General features: G+C 41.5%; 1 long non-coding RNA gene across 3 annotated transcripts in view; it reads left to right on the forward strand.

Annotated features, from left to right (window-relative positions):
- The window catches only part of LOC121145835, a 152103-nt gene that overhangs the window by 129136 nt on the left and 2397 nt on the right, over positions 1-20570 (forward strand). For all 3 annotated transcript variants that reach the window (XR_005882090.1, XR_005882088.1, XR_005882089.1), the window contains exons 2-3: positions 5719-5832; positions 16626-16708. This is a non-coding gene — a long non-coding RNA (uncharacterized LOC121145835). The remainder of the gene's footprint in view (positions 1-5718; positions 5833-16625; positions 16709-20570) is intronic.

The raw sequence follows: 20570 nt of genomic DNA on the forward strand, positions 1-20570 counted from the left end.
ACTGACCAATAAGCACAGAAGGGCAGAAGTGAGAGGAGGTGATAATGACATACTTTTTAATCGTAGAATATCCAGACTTCTGTAAATGAGATGAAAAGAAATTAAATTACTCTTCTTGAACATCAGCACAAAAAAAGGAAGCAGTGAGTTTTAGAACTCACTTTTTTTCTTTATAGTTTTAATTATTCTTTTTTTTTACTTCTTTTTAAATTATTATCATTATTTTATGATGCAGTTCCATGGGTCATGGGATTTCCCTCACCCCCTCCCTTTTCCCCTACCAAGTTCCCCTGTATTATTACAATAGTACCGTTTTCATAAACGATCATTGCAGACATGGACAATGGCTGAGTCACGCATCCCACTGACAAGATGTGTTCTACAGTTTCATTGGGAGTCCATCTTTGTCTGGAAGTAGAGATGCACACTGCATTGCATCCTCACATCTGGATATGATAGTCTTCACTACACATCAACTCACTTTAAATGAGAAGGATTGACTAAAATCATCAGGATAGAGGTGCTTTCTTACCTGTAACTTTGGAAAAACGAAAAACGTGTGAGAATCTGTTTAAGAACATTGGACCACAAAAAAGCTGAGTCTTCAGTAGCTTTTTTCTCACACAGCTGTGAGTTTCTTCACAGAGCGTCATGTTCACCACCCTGTGAAGTCTGGGGACACAGCACCTCGATGCTGTGCGGACGCTTCCATGTCTGACTTCCAGTCATGTCCCATACATGTTAATGAAGCTTCCAATGTGTCCAGATTGATGGCACATTGCAAGGAGGAAAAATGAAAAAGCCTTAAGCACGTTGTAAAATTACAGCCACATATTTCAGTGAACTGCCTTTCCTATTTTTCATACAGCAGAACTACCTGGAACCATCCTGAAATCCTTAGGAAGGGTTAGATTGACATGCACAGATTCATCAGGAAGTTCATGAAGAATTCATCTTAGCTAAAGGGGAGGAGCTAAAAAAACCTTCTCACCAGAAAAAAAGCAAAAGCAGTTACAGTTCCATTTTGTAAACTCTTAGAGCTTAATTTGTGGAGTTCTCCATTCTACCTTATATGGCTTTTAAAATAAACTGATTGGAGATCTGTATAAAAAATCTCTTTAGACAAAATCCCCAAATGAGATGTGAACCAAAGCAGACAGGAAGAGAAGCAGCACCACAGTTAAACAAAAGGGAGAATGTGTCTAAATGGTAATAGGACTACAATAGGAGCCTTCAACTACACTCAGGAGAGAAAGGAGGCTGACATTCAGTCTCTTTCCTTTTAAAATAAATGAGGAGAAGAGTAAAATGCAGGATAATCAAAATGGCTAGGACACAGCTCTTGACAATAGGTTTTCAATTTGTGCCACTGAAGGGGTAACATTTTCTCTAAAGACACATGAGAATACACAAGGATCAAAGCGGCAGGCACAATAAAATAGCAACTGTGCATGGAGGAGAATGGCTTGCATATATGGTGCTGAAATTAACTGGCTTGATTTAATAGACTCGATGGTGGTGGGGGAAGTCTCACAGCACTGAAACTGGAGAGACACAGTATTATTTCAGAAAATGACATACCTTAATGGAGAAAGCAGGGCAGAGGTTGCAAATGCTACCTGAACATTTTCCCTGACCAGCTCTGGATTAGTGAAACGGACTGATGCAGTGGGCACCGGCGCTAATGGAAAACAGCAAATGAGAATGATGAGTGATAGTAACACATCCCAGTTTTAAGAATGCCTCACAATCAGAATCCTAGGTGATTGACTCTATGATTGTATGTGGTCTGAAAAGCCTAAAATATTTTCTAGCTGGTCCTTCACAGAAAAGTTCTCTGACCCTTAGACTTGCAGGCAGTATTTGAATGATCTAACCTCCAGAAACAGAATAAAAAGCATCAGAAGTGATTGCAAAGTCCCTGTAAGTGTCAGCATAAACTACACGATTGTTATGGCATTGACAACTTAGTAGGAGGAAAATGCCTTTCCACTTGTTTGTTGCTGAAAGTATATGGATTTCTCTTGTTTTATAGTTTGGGTTTCAAAGTTCAAGATAGATAATTTTAAAAATTTTTTTCTTCCCCTTTCCCACGATCTCAGAAGCACTCACAAGCATTAACTAAACCTCATGGCAAATACCCTCCCTGCTTTACACATATGGAAATTAGAACAGCAAGCATTTTAAGATCGTGTGGTAAAATGATAGAGGAATTGGGAATACAACTATTCTCGGAAGCCAGTGCATTTCCCTCTTGGTGATTCCCCACTCCAGCACACAGTTACGCTGCATTTTCAAGCATTTTCCTTTCTTCTTTCATCCCTCGTGAAGGGGTGGGGAGAATACGTACCTGGGATGTTGTTGCCATTTCAGTCATTACAATCAGGAAAACTAATCAGCCAAACAAATGAAACCAACAGCTTGGTTGTATTTTTTATCACCCCTTGATGTGTGAGTCTGGGTAGGACAAAATAAAACCCAATTTTGAGAGGAAAATGCTGTTAGAAGAAATTCAAACAGACTCAGGGAAATTTCAATAAAGTACAGGATATGTTAAATGTACCCTCTCATTCCTGCCTGGGATGCTAGGGCCCTGGTTGAAGCCATAAAAAACCTCAGTGGACGTGTTGGGCTGTGGGGTAAGACAACATGCTTTCATCATTTTTATTTCATAAGAGTAGAGGGATGCCACCAAATCATTAGAAGTGAGAACAGTTAGAACTGGAAGGATTATTCCACTGCTTGGTCCTGAAGTGTGTCGTGTCTAGGTAGAGAGGCAGGTTGGCACAATTCAAGTGTGAACTTACCAGGAATTTTCCCACATGGAAGAGCTTATGGTACCTCCTTCCACGCTCCCTTAGAATTCAGTTGACCCTGTTTGTCCCTGGGTGACCAAGTCTTGGCCCTGGACAAGCAATATCAGCCTCATCTGGAAACAAGCTGTACTGTGAAACATCAGACTTGCCTGCAGACCCTGAGTCGCTCAGCAGACAGAGCCCAGTAGTCTGTTCTTGAGTCTTTGAGACAGTTGTGTTTCATTGAAGCTGGCACACCTTGGCCATCTCGGCTTGGATTTCATTTCACATTTTGTTATAATTCTCAGTGTACGTCGAGTTTACCAAGGGCTGCAGGTATATTCTATTTATTTTTAAAAATTATACTGCCTTTATATTTATAGTTCTATAAAGTTCCGACTATTCTGCACTCAGTAATAACTCAGTGACTGTTCCCTGCTAAAGTGACACTACACTTGAATTTGGTTTGTGTGTCTGTGTTTGTTAGTACCTATTACTTGGATTTTTGACATCTGTGTTGCTTGGTAATGTTACTGGAAGAACAGTACATTTATGAAAAAAACAGGTAGCTTATTTTCTCTTGATCAGGCCAACCCTAAGCAGCGATGCAGGTTTTCTGAGTCTTGCTTTTCTTGCCCAATCCTTGCAGAAGTCTTCTCAGGCATATTGCTCTTGTTCGTCCGAAGTGCTGTGAGTAGGAAGGCAGATTTTGGATCCAGGCATAAGAGTTGCTTCCTAATTCTGTACCTTTATATCTGGGCTTGCTGAAATTTTTTTTTTTTTTTTTGCAAAATTTTTTATTTTGTTGGGAGGCCATGGGAGAGATACACAAAGAGAATTCCTACCTGCTGATTCTCTCTACATGTGCCCACAATTCCTGGGACTGAGCCAAGACTGCAGCCAGGAGCTAAGAACTCAGTCCAAGTCTCCCATGCAAGTTGCAGGAACTCAACGTTTGATCCGTCTCCTCAGCCTCCTGGAGTTTGCCCTCGCAGCAGGTTGGAAGCAGGAGTTGCAGCTAGAAAGTCAATTTGACTAATACGGGTTGTGATGCCCCAAGTGACATCCACCTGCTAGGCCACAGGTCTACCCCATGTTACCTGATCTTGTATGCCCAAGTCTTTTTTGGAGGAGTAACGTAAAATGCCCATCGTGCTAAGTTACTGTGGACTTAAAAGTGAAGTCTGTCTCTTGTCAAGCAACCAGTAAATATTTGCTGTGATTAGATGAATAGTTTCATTATTAACTTGTGGAAAGAACAAATTTGAAATTTTTGCTGTGAATAATCATAGCTCATTCAGTCAATGATTCTAAAATGCTTTCTCTCTGGAGCAATATAATGAGTATGCTGTTTCTATACTGGGAAAAGACTCAGACAATTGTATATTCTCTAAAATTACCCATATGGTAATTTTTTCTGCAAATTAAGAAAAAAGCTGAGTTGTTGCAAATAACTTCAAAATAGAAATTTGGATTTAGAAGGCTGAAGTCAGAACTCCTGTTGCAGGCTATTGACACTAAGGAATGGAATTATGAAATTTAAAAGCCAAGTGTGAGATACAAGTTTCACCTAGCATATCTGAGTTCCATTTTCCACCTCTGAAACATACAATCAACAATGGATTCTAAATTTGTTGTTTGACAGGCTTTTGATAAGAAATAAATAGGAAATGTGAAAATGCTTTATAAAATAGAAAGAACTACATAGAATCAAGGTGCCATTGTTACTATTACAATTATAAAATCAAAATACTTCATGACCTATTATTTGTTAATCCGTTCTCTTGTATATACACAGCTTATGGTTGGAATTACCAAGAGGGTTTTGTATTGAGTAGTATTCTTGGGGATGCAGTCACATTTCCTGAGATGTAGGTTCAGACCTCTGAAGCATTTCCCACAGGCTAATAAAATGCTATTGGGCACAAATGACTTCTGCCCTGACAATTGACCCTGCTTGGATTTAAATTGGTGTCCATGAGGCATGTGGCATTGCACTGCATCACGCAGAGCCATCAGATGCTCTGCCTTTGAAGAGAAAACAGATTTTCTAGCCCACTGTCACTGCAGTCCTAGTTAATCAGTTTCCTGGTGCTTCTCTCCGTGGCTGCAGGCTGTGCAGTAGCTCAGTGGCAAAGCCACATTCTCCCAGGGCCTTTGATTTTATTTGAAGTTTTCATGCTTTTGCTTGAAATTTCTGGTCCTTAATATTTATGAATGACACCACTAACTTGATGACAATTTTAGAATCAACCAGGAAATCTCCTAGAATCTGTGATCTGACTGGCTTTCTAAAAGAACAGCCACCGACAACCTCTTCTTGTTGATTACTTTCAAGGTTCAATTAATGGAACGAGTGAAAAAAATCTCTGAAAAGTTTACAGAAGGTGCAAATTTTGGAAAAACTGTATAGGTTTCAAAAAAACAGTTTTGCATTAGACCCAATATATTAATTACATTTTCCATGAAAGCTTCTAAGTACTTTCATATGACACATACTTAGATTCGGAGATTCCATTGCTTTTTCAATGGAGGGTTAGAGATATAGACAGAATAACTACTGGGTGTTTGATCTGCCACATCAAGAGCGGTTGCTCTCTGAGGGCTTGCAAAAGCACACGCTTGGCCTCTTATGTGGTGAGCTCCTGATGGTGAAGGAATTGTTTAAATTGTTGAAATGTCAACTCAAGGATGAAGCAACCCCCCCAACAGTGCAGGGTAGAGTGTCCTGACATTATGATTATTGAGCTAAGAAAACATGGATTATGACCATGGGAATGATAGAGTAAGTAAAACACAAGAAAGCATAAGAGAAAAATGAAAGTACGATTCATTCCAGCATGTAGTATGTTAATTTTTTTCTGTGTGCTTTGCTGTATTTTACAAATTTTATGCACTCAAAATGAATTACTTTTGTCAACAGAAAAATGATAAATGATTATGTTCTGTGAAGCGTCCGAGGAAACAGAATAATTCTGATAGAATTATGTGATCTTCAAGCTTGTACCTACAGGAGCTAGGTGGTGCTGGAAACATGGTAAGTGCCCAATCAATATTTTCCTTTTTTTTTTTAAAAGATTTATTCATTTTTATTACAAAGTAAGATATATGTGGAGAGGAGGAGAAACAGAGGGGAAGATCTTCCTCCAATGATTCATTCCCCATGTGATTGCAATGGCCAGAGCTGAGCTGAGCTGAAGCCAGGAGCCAGGAGCTCTTCTAGGTCTCTCAAGTGGGTGCAGGGTCCCAAAGCATTGGGCTGTCCTTGACCGCTTTCCCAGGCCACAAGCAGAGAGCTGGATGGGAAGCGGGGCTGCTGGGATTAGAACTGGCGCCCATATGGGTTCCTGTTACGTTCAAAGCTAGGACTTTAACTGCTAGGCCACCACACCAGGCCCCATTCAATGTTTTCTGAATGAATAAATTCATGAAAAATTATGGCAGATCAGTAAATACTATATGAAAATTATTGCATTGAAAATGTAAATGAATATTCAGCAGTCCATAGTGACGTCCCTGGATGGTTTTGATCAAGTGTTACACCTGACAAAACGTTTGGAGATTGTCAAGAACTCCCAGGGTGTATGTTAGGTAAAAGCTGGGGTTCGGAATGGAGCTGTAACTCCAAGCCAGGCACTCCGATCCGTGACGTGGGCAACCTGGACAGTGTGCTGATGTGCTGTACTGCACACATCTGGAGCTACACATTTCCTACTAACAGACTGGACTCCGGCTATGGGGAAGACTTCCAAATAATATGTGGGTCACATCAGGAACCTTGCTATGTGTTGTATTTCTTTCTTTTTTTTTTTTTTTCAAGAAAAAAAAGAGCAGTGGTGCAGTGGAATCTGTGGGGTGAGAAGAAGTGATTTCTTTTGATTATAAAATGTGTCCATTGCCTTTTCTATAAAAATACTTGCCCAGTTAGTACAAACAGTTTATATTAATCTATAGGTCAGGATAGAAATCAAGCTGGTTGTCACTGAGTAGGTATACTTAATCTATGGGATAAGATCATATGAGACCGAGCTAGAGATGGAGATAAAGATGATGGATGTCTCTATCTATCTATCTATCTATCTATCTATCTATCTATCTATCTATCTATCTATCTTTCTTTCTGTGAATGATGTGGTGTAGCTGAATGATTGGTTAAAATAAGCAAACAGCCCTTGAATGCGTAAGGAGCGATAGAGGAGGAACCGGTGAGCAGGGAGACTGTTTGCATTAACACAGGATTAGGGACCGCCCATGTTGTGTTATGTCAGGAGAGAAAGGAGAGCATTTGCACATATGCAGAGGGGCCACAGGCAACTAGGTGAAGGCGAGACTACGGTTGAGGCAGTGGAATGGGGAGGCTTGTGGGAGAAGTGAATTCCTGGAGACTACTGAAAGTCTCCCCAAGATTTATGCCAAAAGGCACTGATAAGTTCAGTCATCAGGACTGATGACTCCGATCTTGGGTGCCCAGGTGTGGGCACAGGTTGAGACAGGCAGAGCTGATGTCCTGCCAAGCTGGTATGGTAGAAAAATCCATGAGAATGGAGGACTGTGTGGAAATAGGAGTGATGAGCAGATATAGGAGACATTCTACCTTGCAGTAAGAAAATTTCTGTCTATATTCTTTAGACTTTTAAAAAATTTTTATTGGAAAGTCAGATTTACAGAGAGAGAGAATCAAAGATCTTCTGTGTGCCTGTTGCTTGTATACCCAAGTGGCTGCGATTGCTAAAGCTGAGCCTATCCAAAGCCAGGAGCTTTTCCCTGGCCTCCCACAGGGGCCGGGTCCCAAGGCTTTAGGCCATTCTCACTGCTTTGCCAGGCCACAAGTAGGGAGCTGGATGGAAAGTGGAACAGCTGGGACACGAACCAGTACCCATATTGGATCCTAGTGGATGCAAGGCAAGGATTTAGCCATTAGGTTATTGCACCACACCCCTTTCAGTCAATATTTTTATCCACCACAATTTATCACATAGCTAACTTATCTTATCAAGGTGTCATCAGTTTTGATGGGTCTCAGAATCCACATCCTTGCGTCTCCCTAGCAGAATCTTTCCAACCATCCAATGTGTAGAATATGCTATAACAAACTAATGCACTGTCTCACTAGGTGCCATGCCTTTAAACAATGCCTTTTAACATTGCTTTGTTCTTGACCAGGAGAGAATATTGGTTTACAGTTTGGCACCGAGAGGGGGTACACTGAGGAAGAAAACGCTGTCCCCATCTCAGGGAGGTGGTCTTTCCCAGCGGACCCCACGGTGCAGCCCAGAGCTGGCGGGCAGCCTTCCGTTTCAGCTGCAGTGGGGTCACCTGTGCAGTGGCTGCAGAGAAGTGTATCAAGTGTTAAGCCCAGGACAAGAAGATTCCCATTGCCAGCAACTTAGAGCAGGATAATGGTGGTTGACTTCAAAACATGGCTGCAGTCAGGCAAACGGCATCCCATGTTACAAAATGAAATGTATTAATAAACCAGGCACAGAAACAGCATCGAATGTCACAGTGTAAGGGAACATGCAAGTCAAGAAAAGCGCAGGACCATTAGAAAGCAGCATATCCAAGCTTTCAGAAGCTGTTCCTGAGGACGGGGATGTGCTTGGCACAAAAGCAGGAGTAGTTTAAGGATTGTTCATATTGACTCTGATACATTCCATTGCGTTCTGGTGTCTTTTCCTCCTTCTTGTACTGGTGGTATCCTGTTATGCCTAAGGGGTTTTAATGTTTGAAAAAGTCACTTTTCCTTAGATACCCAAATGTAACTCCCCCAAGTGTTTGCCTGAAGTTCCAGGAGATTGCTGACTGTTTTAGGCCACTGAGCGTGTAACTAATTAGTAATGTTGAGATGAGTTAATAGCCATAATGTGGGTTAGTCCACATGAGGTAGGGCTGTAGGGTTTGAAGTTCCTCTGAAGTGACAAGGGATGTGAGAAATCTTCATATTGCGTGGCATTTGTCCTGGACAATTGAGGTGGCCCTGTTGATGCCAGCCAGTCTACTGTTAGCCTCATGCCACATGGTGACATTTCATGAGCTGAAGGTGGGAGGAAAACCCTCCCATCTAAGAAAGACGACAAGCAAGCAAGGGAACTGGGCGCTCTCTTTGATCTTCCTCTAGCAGGCCAGGGAACATGAACTGCCGGCTTCTGACTTGAAGCCACACTGCCTTGAGTGTAAACACAAGGCCTAAATGTTCCTGATTCTCTCCCAGGGAGCCCTCACTCCAGCTAATGGAGTGACATAAGGAATGTAATAATGTGAAAGCAAGTGATCCAGTCAAACCTCCTGCTGCTTCTTTTATAATATCAAAATGAAAACAGACTTAATTTTGTAATCAAATTTGTTGTAACATACAAACTTGTTTTATGCCTCTCCTTCCTTCGATGTTGCGTTGCTGCAGACTGGACAGCTTGGAATGTGGGTACAGGAGCTCACTGGTTGAACACAGATCGAGTCTCAGCACTGAGGTGCGAGGCACCAAATTTCTCAGGCAGCAGTGATAATGACAGGCACTCAAAAATGGAAATGTGGTAGCAGTTGAACTCGATTTGGGAAATAGGCTTTGCTAGATAATTTTGTAGGCAATCTTGTTAGAGGAGCTGTTTATCTGTACTCTTGCTGTAAGTGTGAAAGGTCAAGTTCATAATTTTCAGATAACCACTGGAGAGATGACTGCTGTACTTGTGACAGATGGCCTGATCCACCGAAGCATCTCCTCTGCTAGACTGGGAAATAAGACAGGATACAAACATGAGCAATGGAACCCTAAACTGTGATGGACAACAGAAGGGTGGTGGGAAAATGGTTACTGGAGCTCAGAAGAATTAATCCAAATTGTTGCTCCATTCCATTAACTAATAAGTAGATTAATAATTGAATTAATTAGCTTATCTCCAAAGCGTCCTTGGTTAGCGATTTGGCTATTACTCCACGTTACACTGTTCAGCAGTGCCTCATTCTGCTTGTTTAATGGCCCTGTATTTTGTAGGGTTGGAAAGGCTATGTACACACTCTTATGGAAACCAAGGACAACAGCCTGCAATTAAATCTTACACAGAAACAAAGCAATTACTAGAGACATACCATGAGAACTGGTAACTCTTACTAATCCTAGTCTGTGATGGTAAATAGAGGAAGCAAGGACTTTATGTTTATGTGGAAGACACTAGCCATATTTTCTTCAAATCAGGATGTAACTACACACTAGCACATGAAACTTTTAAAGAAATGATCATGATTTCCCGGTTGGCAGGTAGTATGCTTGTTTCTAACTTTGTTCCATTCTCAAAGGATAAAAAAAAAAGGTTAGAGGCAGCTACAATGTTTTGTTGGAGCAATTTTCAGGTCAATGATGCATTCTATTTCTGCGTTTTTATCTTGTAATCAAAATGCTGTCCTAGCACTTTGAATGGAAGGCTATGAGATGAATGGCACAGAACAGACACATTGTCCTCAGCTGCCCTTTCTGACATTACAGAGGAGTCATTTTAGGAAGGACTTTTATATCAAAGCATTTACAAAGGGCTAGTTTAAGGGAACATTTGACATTTCTAATAAATGGCAATTCTAAAACTGCTAAGATCACATTATATAATAAAAGCTCAGTTCTCAGAAACTTCAGGAACCCCTAGAAGACTGAATGCAAAGCTGCTCTATAGAAATGTGATGGACCAGCAGTGAATAAAAGCTGGGGCGTGATCCTGTAAATAGTGGTGCTCACAGGCTCTGGCCCAATAGCTGTCTGCTTGTGTCCATGGACAGGAAATGGGGTCTCTAGACCTGAGTTCCCCCATCTGCTATCTGATGGGGTTCGGTGGGTAAAGCATAAGCACATTTCAGCTTTCCTAATCCATAGACATAAAACCTGCACTGTGTAGTATTGTGCAGCAAATCAAAATCTTACACTGCTTGTGGATATGAACAAGATTGATTTTGTTTTTTATCTAGATTTCTTTGAATATATTTTTTCTGCCTTTTTCAAAAAGGCCTTGGCCTATGCCTTTGAAAGGTCTGCCCTTGTATTTTGGGGTATCTCATGTGTGCCCAGGAACAAATCATCTGCCAAAAGCCAAAGTGCTTTCCCGAGCCTTTGTGACATTCAGCAGCCCCGTTTACCAGAGCTCTGCTCTTACTGACGTTGGCCATCACCCACTGTCCAGGTGCCTTCCCCGGGGGTTCCAAGTGAGAGACCCACAAGTGGCAACAACTGGACAATTTTTCCTGCAGGTGTCACTACGTGGGAGCTGTGTGAGGTTTCAGACCGTGGCCGTGGCCGTGGCTGTGTACCTGCTTTGTGTTGCTCTCTGATGATCACAGGATTGCTGGGTACCTCTACTTTCTGGCTATATCCCTTGAATGTGACTAGATTTCTGAGAGGCTGTTGATCCCACCAAAGCAATTTGAATTTGAGCCAAGTCCACACACTCTTAACCTGTACTTGTGCACATCTTTTTTTTTTTTTGTGGGAATTAGCATTTTCAGGAAGTCAGGCATCTCCTGCAACAATTCCCTCCATGAAAGGAAGGCAGCAGGAAGAAGGTGCCTTCTGATTGTAAGTGTCTTGTTCTTGGGGATTTTCCGATGAGAGATACTATTATTGAATATTCATTCAGGGTCCATTTGTACTCTCAAGATGTCCTAACATTTGCACTAATTGCATGGTGTAGAATTGTTCTTGTCAAGTAGACAATAACAACTTGAAAAAATAACAACTTCAACTTGAAACAAACAAAACAAACCACAGAAGGCTTCTGGAGCATCCAGGAGGTGATTGGCAGCCAGAGCCTCATGTTCTTGTCTGTTACATGGGGACGATAATGCATAACTGGCAGAGCTTCTCTGTCAACCTAGGAAGCCAGCCTGTGTAAGGTGCTCAGGACAGCAAGCCTTGCCACATGCGACAGACCAGAAAGGACTTGTTTCTTTATGGTTGGCGTCCTCCTAGATGTTACTGCATCTTCAAACATAGCAACCGGAAGCTGAAAATTTGCCGTGTGACCTAGGCAAATTTAATTCACCTTTCCAATCTTTCATTTCCTCAATGGGAAAATAGGGAATTGACTGCAATGGTTTCTAATCCCCGATTCAGTATTGAAATGAATGATTCTGTTTTTTAATGTTGGACTCATTAATTAAAACAAGATACTACCTTTCTCTTCAATACCTGCCAGGTTCCCTTTAAAAATGGTTATCACACTATTTATTTTCTAATAAATTTCTGACAGCATGGATGAAGCCTTGAAGATCCCACTGAGTTTTGTTAAATTAAGCCTATAAAATGCAAAGTGTGGTATGAAGAAATAAATATTTCATTGTGAGTATTACACATGTTATTTAGGAGGGAATGCATGAAGTTCCCAGGTGCTACTTATCCCAGGTGAGAGGTGCTAATTAGCTTCATTATCTTACCAGGCAATTCGCTATATGTTGTTATCTCACTTATTTCCATTGCTCTGTATATTCCGAAATCAGCTGAAGCTAAAATTGCTCATTTTCTATAAGTTCCAGTTGGGTTTAGTTTTACTTGAACAGTTTAATTTGGGGCAATAAAAGGTTGGCAAAACAAGTTTGACAGTTTAACTTTGATAGATAGACATTTTTGTCTAACAGAACTGCAACTCAGCCACCTTAGAAACTGTGTTTTTTGCAAACTAGCCACTGCTGGGGTCTGCTACTTTATGGGAAAAATGCTGAGTGAAATGAATTCGATCATTGCATTTCAGAACCAAACAAGTAAACAAAATTTGAGTGACTCATCCCTTCTGTTTTCCAAACTATGCATTTAATGTATGCCTTGGACAATTCTTTCCCCCTTGTTCTCTTCTGGGAACGTACACGGCATTTGCTTACAAAGGTTTTGTGCTCTCTCCAGAGACAATCACTTAAATTCATTTTTCCTTACCATGTTCTTACAACTCACTGTTTGCTTTTGAATTTTTTTTTTTTTTTAAGATTTGAGCCATTCCTTTGAAAGGGTAGGTGGGAGGGTGGGGGAGAGAGATTTTTCATCTGTTGTACTACATGTCCACAGTGAGTAGGCCATATCCTAGCCAGGAGCCAGAGTCAGGCACCAGGAGCCAAGAGACAGGGGCCAGGAGCCAGGGACCAGGGACCAGGGCCTGGGGGCCAGCAGATGGGAGCCAGGAGCCAAGAGCCAAGAGCTAGGAGCCAGGAACCAGGAAGTAGGGGCCAGAAGATAGGGGCCAGGCTCCAGGAGCCAGGGAGCCAGGGAGCCAGGGAGCCAGGAGCTAGCAGCTAGGAGCCAGGGGCCAGCAGATAGTAGCCAGGAGCCAGAAGCCAGGGACCCTGAGAAAGGAGCCAGGAGCCTTTCTGCGACAGGGGCCAGGCACCAGGAGCCAGGGTCCAGGGTAGAGCAAACAGGAGCCAGGAGTCAGGAGCCAGGCACCAGGAGCCAGGGACCAGGGTAGAGCAAACAGGAGCCAGGAGTCAGGAGCCAGGCACCAGGAGCTAGGAGCCAGGAGCCAGGGGCCAGCAGACAGTAGCCAGGAGCCAGAAGCCAGGGACCCTGAGAAAGGAGCCAGGAGCCTTTCTGGGACTCCTACATTGAGTACAGTGCCCCATGCACCTGGATCAGCTTCTATTGCTTTCCCAGGTGCATTAGCAGGAAACTGGGTCAGAAATAGGGCGTCTGGGTCTTGAACCAACCCCCATGTAGGATGCTGAGTTGGCAAGTGATAGCTTTCCCAGTTTCACCAAAATGCCACCCCTGCTTTTGACTTTCTTCTTTCAAAACCAAGAGACATGTACTACCTTAAAATGATAATTTCCATTAGTAGTAATATTTGCAATTTTAACTGTTTACAATTATAAAAACCCAAAGAGATTCAAGAGTGTGGAGTTTGCAACTTGAGCTATTTAAAAAAGGTTACAGCTGAGTAGTCTTGCTTGGTTTTATGCTATGTTGCTTAGAAGTATCTGCCTTGCAGCATGTGGTAGTTCTGTGGAGACAGTGACAGTGGAAATCAGAGTCCTATCTCGACACTTTGTCTCACTCGTAATATCTCCATCACAGATTCTACATAGTCCTCACTGCATCCAAGACAGCACCACTTAAACAGACACACAGCTTTTCTGCTTCATTGAGAAAGTAAGAAAAATAAGCCATGCGTAGCTTTCTGTCATCAGTCTCCCACTGTTAGTGTTCGGGCCCAGAGCAGTGTCATGTGTGGACTTTTGTGTACCTGTTTGGGTGTTTTCTTTTTCTTGGAAAGAAATTGCTTCCAGCACTATATGTGCCCTTGGACATTTCTGAATAACATTTTGAGATAAGCAGGCATTATCTTTAATTTAAGCTTCATGTGTTGATACTGAGTAACACTCACTAGAATTTAAAATGACAGCAATGTAACAGAATTTTATTTCCTAAAAATTGTGTAAAGGAAAAAGTAATTTATAAAGCTTGAAATAGGGAAGTTATTATGGCATTTGAGAATCATTGAAATCCCAGAAGTTCACAACTCTTTCAAGGATGCCTGTTGACCTACTCAGAAGAAAAATTATGCTGATCTATAACCAAGAGAGTGTAAACTCCTTCCTGCTCCTCCAGTGCGAAGGAGCGATACTTCATCCCAACAGGAAGGTTTTTGTTTTTGTTTGTTTGTTTGTTTTTGCCATTTTTGAAAATTTCCTGACCTTTTCCATCTTTGGCCAGGAAAAACAAATTATTTTACTTTTGGTTTAGTTGCCCAGAATATTGAGCACAAAGGATAGGTATTTATAAATTTAAGAATTGAGTATAGGACAGAATAGAATACAATGAATTAAGAATATGTAAGTGGAGCAAATTAGGGAGTGTCCTTAACGGAGATACTTAAAGAGAACAAGTTAGAAAAGAGTTATTTTAAAAACAGTTCATTTAGAAGTTGTTTTAAAACTTCATTTAAGAACCATGGTCGAAACTATTCACAAAAATTTGTACACCTGTTTATGAAGTTAGGTGTATTTGTCCTGGTATTTACCAAACAAAGTGTGGTAGGTTGGCTTAGGGTTTTTTCAAGAAATATCTGTTACCGTTATCACTCTCACTGTTTTTCAGTAATGATTTGTTCTTCATTTTGTTGTTTGTTATATAAGAATGTTATCCGATGATAGGAAAAAAATCTCACTTATCTGTACACCTGTGTGCATTTCTTGATATGTATATGGTATTTCAATAAAATATTAAGTATTTTGTAATTATGTTTTCCCAAGAACTTTAAAACATTTTTACTTATATGTTTAAAAGCAGAAAACAGAATAAGAGAGATGGACAGCACAGGCGGGAGAGCAGAGGAGCCTCCACACCCCAGATTCTCACATTAGTCAAGATGGTTCCAGGCTGAGGCTGTGCTTCATGTTGGTCTCCCACATGGGTGGCAGGGACAGAAATTCTCGGACAAGCTTCTTGGTGCCTCCCAGGCCCGTTAGTAGGAAGGTGGATTAGAAGTGGAATAATTAAGGCTGGTATAAATGAGGTCATTGGAAGTGGCAGCAGAACCCGCTGACTCACACTGTCTGGATCCATCTCTCTGACTTTTAAGCAAATACATTTGCTTACTTTAAGGAGACAGTATTTGACACCACCTGCAACAACATTACTGACAAATTGGTTTCACTTTTTCTAGTAAGATGTGTTTCAGCAGTTGATCCAAAATCATTTTCTGAATTCGCTAGGGTTCTGAATTCATTAGGATGCTGAATTAATACTATTTTTTTCAGAAGATATAGGGCCCTGCATGGTAGCCTAGTGGCTCACGTCCTTACCTTGCATGCACCAGGATCCTATGTGGGTGCAGGTTCTAATCTCAGCGGCCCCTTGCTTCCTATCCAGCTTTTTGCTTGTGGCCTGGGAAAGCAGTCGAGGACGGCTGAGAGCCTTGGGACCCTGTGCCCACACGGGCGACTTGGAAGAGGCTCCAGGCTCCTGGCTCCAGATCAGCACACACCGGCTGTTGCTGCCACTCGGGTTAACGGATGGAAGATCTTCCTCTCTCTCTCCCGTTCTCTCTGTATATTCGACTTCCTAATCAAAATAAATAAATCTTTTAAAAACAACAAGATAGACCTATTTCTTACAAGTCAAGAAATCAGCTAGGAAAGGAGCAGTGTCTACTATAGAGGGGAAATATTTTTTTTGGATTCTGCTCATGATCGTCTTACTTTGGGGGTTGGCAAAGCTGGCTGTGGTTAGCTCGTGTAAAGGGTCCCTGTGAAATCTCTGCTTTCAAAAGGGAGAATAAGCTGTGTTAGTATTTAAAAAGCAAGAGTATTTTGACCCAAAATGTGTTCAGGAACTGAAGATGAATTTATACTAGGTTCAGAAGATCCCAGCTGGAGGAATATCCTCAATGATTAAATGTTTTCTGAAGTCATTGATAAAGTTGTTGAATTAATAATTCCTAGGTGTAAATATAAGTATGTATGTGTAACTCTAAGTATACATTGAAGCATGTGTTGGAATATAATGCGTGGGTTTCACAAACGTTTGAACTCCGATGAAGTAGGCTTGCCAGCCGCTGCTCCTGTAACTTCTGCAGCAACAACACGGGATAGAAAAGCCCGATGGGAAGCTGGTTATGCTTTGCATGTACAAGTTCTGAGGGCTTGTCTTCAGGGAGCCTTCCATTTGCTCCACTGTGGTGATGTGATAGAAATGAATATTTCTACTGAATTAAAGAAAATGGGTCCTTACATCACACATTCAAAGTTAGGCCCTTCCCCAAGAAGGTGTGCCCAAACTCACTAGGTCTTTCGCCCTGAGAGGGAATAGGGAAGATATGTTGGGAAAGCAAGGATGGAGAATTTGATAGATTACCATTTCTTTTCTTAAAGATTCCAAGTAAATGCACATTTTGGGACGTGTTGTTGACCCATGTGTAGATATCTGAAACCTTGCAGATCGGCTGTGACGAACTGTGAGTTATTTTCATTCTTTAATAATCCTGTAACAAGCAATGCCCAAGGGGAAAGTCCAGTAAGACATGATATTCAGCTTTGGGCAGCTCAGCCTTGTCAGCAGGAATCCTGTGTTACAGAGCAGCACCGTGTAGACTTACAGTGTCGCGAGGATCAGACTCGTTTGAAAGATAAAGTCATCTGGGGAAAGAAACTCTGGTAAGGGGGAAAGCATCTTTAAAACAAAAAAGATGTGTTTATCTTTATTGGAAAGGCAGATTTGCAGAGAGGAGGAGAGACAGAGAGGAATATCTTCCATCCACTGGTTTACTCCCCAAGTAACCACAATGGTCAGAGCTGAGCTCATCCAAAGCCAGGAGCTTCTTCCGGGTCTCCCACACGGGTGCAGGGTCCCAAGGCGTTGGGCCATCCTTTGCTGCTTTCCCAGGCCACAAGGAGGGAGCTGGATGGGGAGTGGGGCTGCTGGGATTAAAATCGGTGCACATATGGGATCCTGGCACATGCAAGGTGAGGACTTTTGCTACTAGGCTACTGTGCTGGGCCCACTGAAATTGGTTTTAAATTTAAATTAAGAATGAATTTATTTTCTATCCTAAAATACTTGACACTTCTAGAAAATTATAGCATACTTTGCCTTAAATATGAGAACGTGCCTTAGGTTAAGATACAATTTTTATCTTAGTTACAAATAAATCTTGAAATTTAAGAGAACAAACTGCTACTTTTGGAACCCTTATTCAAAGGTGATCAAAATAAAATTATTTTCATGAATATTTTCTCCACATTTTTCTCCAACGGAGTTCTTTAATTCACTGCTTTCTAGTAATTTTTCCAGTTCAATGTGTTGAAAAGAACCAAATAACGCTTCCAGAGAGAACATATGAGATATAGTATGTTACAAATAATTTAGATTATCAAATACTACAGGCAGCTCACGTGCACACGGATTGCTATGAACTTACACAAAGGCACATGCTATAAATAGATGGACATAATATTGAATGTTTCCTTTCTTAAGCATTTGGTAATTTTTTCATAACATATGTTGACTGCAGTTTGCTTGAATTGCTAGTCATTTATTCAGCAGCATTTATAAATGACTCATGAAATTACTCAAAATTTTTTTTTATCGTTTTGATGTAGCAGCACAGTATTGTCTCGTGTTGACTTACCACTTCTGGTGGTTTTGAGTAGGACATTATTCCTGAAAAATAAATATTGTAGCTTGCTTTCCATTTCCCCCAAAAAGCCATCATATAAGATACACTAATTTCAATGAAGAAAATAGGAAGAACTTGCAATAATTTGATGTTTGTTTGAACCAGAATATTGTTTTATCTGACTTTTAATTTATTTTAAAATATTTTAAATGAAGATAATAGTTTTCATTCCTGCAGTGCTTGTGTTGGCAGCACCATGACTTCATTTAGTAGCTCTGTGAATTTTGGCATATTCTGTAACATTTGATCTCTTAATTCCTGGATCTGTTCAATGAGAGATAATTAACTGAGGCCTTCACAGGTTCAGTCAAAATTAGAGTAATTTATATATGGCAAATACATGCTTTTCCATTTCTGGAAGGCAAGGAGCACTTAGCGTTTACCATCTAGTGTAATCCCTTACATTGAGGCCAGGTACCTGGTGTCTGCATCCTTGTGAGGTCCCGGTGGCTGATGGAAGTGTGGTGTCTGCTTCCCTCCTGCTCTTCTCCGGGCTGTCTGGAGGCCACTCTTGCTCCGAGTCTCCCCAGCTCTCCACAACAGGACCTTCCCGGCTTAGCTCAACCCGATCATTTTTGCTAAGGTGTGTTTGAATACAGCACTACGTATTTATTGATATCTCATCTTTTCGACTTTTTCTTTTTTAGTTTGGATGACACAATGACAGAGAGATAGAAGGGGAGACACGGAGAGAAAGAGAGCTCTTCCTTCTAGTGGTTCACAACCCAGATGTCCACAGCAGCCGGGTTTGGGCTAGGCTGAAGCCAGAAGCCAGGAGTTCTACCCAGGTCTCCCACGTTGGCAGCTGGCCCCTAAGTACCAGGGCCATCTCCAGCTGCCTTCCAGGTACCCGTTATCAGAAAACTGGAGCAGAAGTAGTGTGGCCGGGGTTGGAATTGGCATTTCTGTGTGAGATGTGGAATTCCAAAGCAGTAGCTTGAGCTGTGCTACAAAAGCTACCCCGACATGTCTTCTCAACTGGATTCCATTAATGTCAGAGGTCTGACATGCACTTGGCTAATAATTATTTCTCTTCATGTGCATTCTGTGAAGGATAAGATAGATGACATGTGTGCAGAAAGAACGAGTGATTGCTAATGTGTCTACTACTTTGTCAGTCGTAACAATTGTCTTTCTCGGATCTTGTTTTAATCAAAGCTCTCATTCAGCTTTTTTTTTCCTTGGGATTTCTATGTACTGTTGGATCTAAGGTTGTGGTGGAAGGGTTACGGGAATTATGTAAATCTCAACGTGCTACAAATGATATGCATTTGTCTCTTCCTAAATCACCTGCTTGTTCTAGAAAAATCACACTTGATTGGCACCATTTCCTTCTCTGAGGGGAAAAAAGAAAAGAAAAGAAAAAGAGCTTTCAACTAGGAAAGTGAAAGCTTCATCCATTGGGTATTCTTTCAGAACTGTAGCCCAGAACAGACACGTACTGAAATTCTAAGAAAGCTTAAGTGGGTACTCTACCCTGCAATGGTAACATGGTTCATTTCATGTTCAGGTGAGATGAGGGATTGCGCCTTTTCTGATATTTAAACAAAGTCGTTCCGTTTTTTCCCCTTTATTTTAGCCTTTTGATAAAGCAAGATTTAAACATTCAGGAATCAAAATGTAGAAATAAATTCAAATGTAGTACATTATTAGTGAACTTTCGTAGATTACTAATGTTTTGGAGAACAGTGTTGCTGAATAGAATTGCCTTTTTCTATTTGTGAAGTATAGCGTGTTGGATTATTTACGAATAAAAAGCGAGAGAGTACTTTGTAACTCAAGCAGGTAGAACGGGTCTTAAGTGACTTTCCTGACCCTGTGGCCGGTGGAAGCCAATTGGGAGGGGCTCTCCACAGTGTGCTGGAAGTCAAATTCAGACAGCTCTCAGCATGTCTGGGAGAGGAAGCGCCACCGTTGACTCATTGTGTTAAGGTTAGCTGAGAAAGTCCCAAATCAACGGAGAGAGCAAGATTTCAGGAGTTTTTATATTTTTTTTACCTATCACAATTCCAAATTTTGACCTTTTACACAAGTATTCTGATGCATAATGAAAAGGCAGTCTGTTCTCTCCTGCTTCATCCCGCAGTGACCGTGTACCACTCCTGGTAGTGGTCCACTCTCCATCCCAGACTCGGGATTATGCTATCTGTGTACTTCCCTGTTTCCTTAACTGGGTCATCAGTTCCAACTGTACATGCCCAGTTGTGGTCAGGCTTTGTATTTACCGCAGCTCTGGGTCCAAGAAGTTGTTACCTAGGTTATCAATGAATGCTGACTTAAGTTGGAAAATAGGTAAAGAATTTGATTTGGTAACATCTTTGGTTCATTCATTTGCAAGGCAGGGCACACATGTTCACACTCGCATGAGACCGTGAGAGAGAGAGTTATCTGTTGCCTCATGATACCCAAAGTTCACACAGCAGCTGGAGTTGGACCAAGAGTAGGTCAGGAGCCCAAAACTCCATCCAGGGCCTCCACGATGATGACAGGACTGTCACTTGTACTATATTCTGCTGCTCCCCAGGACACCCACTGGGAGAAGGCTGGATGAGAAGTGGAGACAGGACTGAAACCCAGCACCCCGGTACAGTACATCCACATTGCAAGCAGTTTACGCATTACACTGCAATACCAACTCCTA

The sequence above is a fragment of the Ochotona curzoniae genome, unplaced genomic scaffold, assembly GCF_017591425.1.
Source record: "Ochotona curzoniae isolate NIBS_2020 unplaced genomic scaffold, NIBS_Ocur_1.0 scaffold_3835, whole genome shotgun sequence".
Taxonomy (NCBI): Eukaryota; Metazoa; Chordata; class Mammalia; order Lagomorpha; family Ochotonidae; genus Ochotona; species Ochotona curzoniae.